This window comes from Schistocerca gregaria, chromosome 7 (assembly GCF_023897955.1).
Source record: "Schistocerca gregaria isolate iqSchGreg1 chromosome 7, iqSchGreg1.2, whole genome shotgun sequence".
In the NCBI taxonomy this organism is placed as follows: domain Eukaryota; kingdom Metazoa; phylum Arthropoda; class Insecta; order Orthoptera; family Acrididae; genus Schistocerca; species Schistocerca gregaria.
In genome coordinates this window covers 25,684,736-25,687,205 of record NC_064926.1, presented here as the reverse complement: position 1 = coordinate 25,687,205, position 2,470 = coordinate 25,684,736, and the positions used below count along the sequence as shown (strand labels likewise).

Here is a 2,470-nt window from a genome sequence, read left to right as displayed (position 1 = left end):
CCTCCCGTTTACCACGTCTCAACCTTGCAAAAATGTTCTAATGCTGCTATCTTTTGGTTTCGGATTGTGAAAGGGTACGATGAACGTAAGCTTGTTTTCAGGGAGTCATCAATCTACTGGTTTGATGTCGTCCACGACGAATTGTTCCCCTGTACCCATTTCAGTATCTAAGAGTAGCATTTGCACTGAACGTCCTCAGTTATTTGCTGTATGTATTCCAATATTTGTTTCCCCCTCCACCTTTTATCTTCTACAGCTCCTTCTGTAACAACAGAAGTTATTGATGATGACATAACACACATTCGATCATCCTGTTCCTCCTTCTTGTTAGTGTTCGCTCTTGTTTGTTCCTTCGTCGATTCTGCAGAGAACCTCATTCCTTGTCATATCAGAGCAATTAATTTTCCACATCCTTCTGTAGCATCTCATCTCAAATTGTTCGATTCTCTTCTTTTCTGCTTTTCAGACAATCCATGATTCACTACCAACTTACTCTCAAAACGTACATTGTCGGAAATTTCTTCCTCTTACGGCTGCTCTTTAATACTAGCAGATTTCTCTTGGGCAGGAATGGCCTCTTTGCGTCTGCTAATCTTCCTTTTACGAGCCTTCTCGCTTCACCCATCGTGTGTTATTTGGCTTCTAAAATATCGGAATTCTTTGATTTTGTATATTTGGTGTCCACAATTTTGATGCCAGTTTTACAGCTAATCTCATTTCTGAAACTCCTCATTTCTGTTGTCTTTAGTTGGTTTGCTCTCAACCCATACTCTCTGGTGATGAGAATATTTATGCTTTTCTTTTTTTCAATTACAAGCCCCATATCCTATGGATGCACATTGTATGCTTTCCATTACCTCCTCCATCCTCATGCCGTTAATCATCGCTGATTCTTCCCTCTTTTAGGGGTAGTTTCCTACTCAAGGGGATTATGACGTCCCTCTTTGACTAGGCCATTGGAAGAACGAGGGTGACTCCCGATTCCGACATCAGCCACATAATTTAGGAGTAAGTTTTGCGACTGTGTGTGTGTGTGTGTTTTACGAAATGGAACCTAATGTGATATGATATTGAACTCTTTTTCCTATACGCGCAGAAGCTACAACTTGGAGAGTTAAGGGAAAGTTGATAATATCGACTTTCACAGAATGAGAATTTCACTCTGCAGCGGAGTGTTCGCTGATATGAAACTTTCTGGAAGATTAAAACAGTGTGCCCGACCAAGACTCGAACTCGGGACCTTTGCCTTTCGAGGGCAAGTGCTCTACCAACTGAGCTACCGAAGCACGACTCACGTCCGGTACTCACAGCATTACTTCTGCCAGTATCCGTCTCCTACCTTCCAAACTTTACAGAAGCTCTTCTGCGAACCTTGCAGAACTAGCACTCCTGAAAGAAAGGATATTTCCCAGGCTGTGGCTAAGCCAAGTCTCCGCAATATCCTTTCTTTCAGGAGTGCTAGTTCTGCAAGGTTCGCAGAAGAGCTTCTGTAAAGTTTGGAAGGTAGGAGACGGATACTGGCAGAAGTAATGCTGTGAGTACCGGACGAGAGTCGTGATTCGGTAGCTCAGTTGGTCAGTCGGCCTTTGGCTGTGGAGCGGTGCGGTACGTCCCGGCCGCTCCGTGTCGCGTTTCCGGGTGTGTTGTTGTTTACCGCGCCGGCGCGCTAGTGTTACGTATTGCCGTCACGTTCCTGACACACGATGGCTCTTTCGTATCGGAAAGCCACGATCGAGCTGCAGTTCGACACTACGTACTCTAGACCCAAGGCCCACGAAGTAGAGCGTTTTTTACGCGATGTGGTACATGTTGATCCTAACGAGCTGATCGGTATCCACTTATCTATTGTCTCCAGCGTCGTATATCTTAAGTTCACTGACGACGAAGCATGTGACAAACTTCTCAGACGCTCGACGGCAGGTTATCGGTTCTGCCACTCAGACGGAAACGTGGGTGTGGTGACGCTTGAACGTGCTGGATTGGGAATCCAAAATGTGCGCGTGTTTGAGCTCCCTTTTGAAGTTCCGGCGGATTTGGTCACCCTTGCTCTTCGACCCTATGGAACAGTTCTCGGCCACACGGCCGAAAAATGGAAGACCTTCGACACCTACCCTGTCCTTAACGGGGTGCGACAAGTCCGTATTGACCTGCGTCGCCATATTCCTTCGTATCTCACGATCGCTGGTTGCAGGGCAATAATTATTTACGACGGTCAGCCGAGAACCTGCTCCGGTTGTGGCCAGACGGGACACATGCGTACCGAATGCCTGCAACGCCGTCTCGCGCAGACACCCTCGACCGACCAGATTCGTCCGTCGACACCGACCTCTCTGCCGATTACGTATGTTGCGGCGGCGAGACGGGAGACGCCAGCTGTATATGACGACCCCACTGTATTGGTGCGAGCTTTGGAGGACCCTGCAGTAGCTTCCACGGAGCCCCAAGCGTCTTTCAGTGCTGATGCTACTGA

General features: G+C 47.4%; 1 non-coding gene across 1 annotated transcript; it reads right to left on the bottom strand.

Moving 5' to 3' along the window:
• Positions 1 to 1,212: 1,212 nt before the first annotated feature.
• Trnas-cga (transfer RNA serine (anticodon CGA)) lies at positions 1,213 to 1,287 on the bottom strand. The gene has a single exon. It is a non-coding gene; the product is annotated as a tRNA-Ser (tRNA).
• Between the last annotated feature and the right edge of the window lie 1,183 nt (positions 1,288 to 2,470).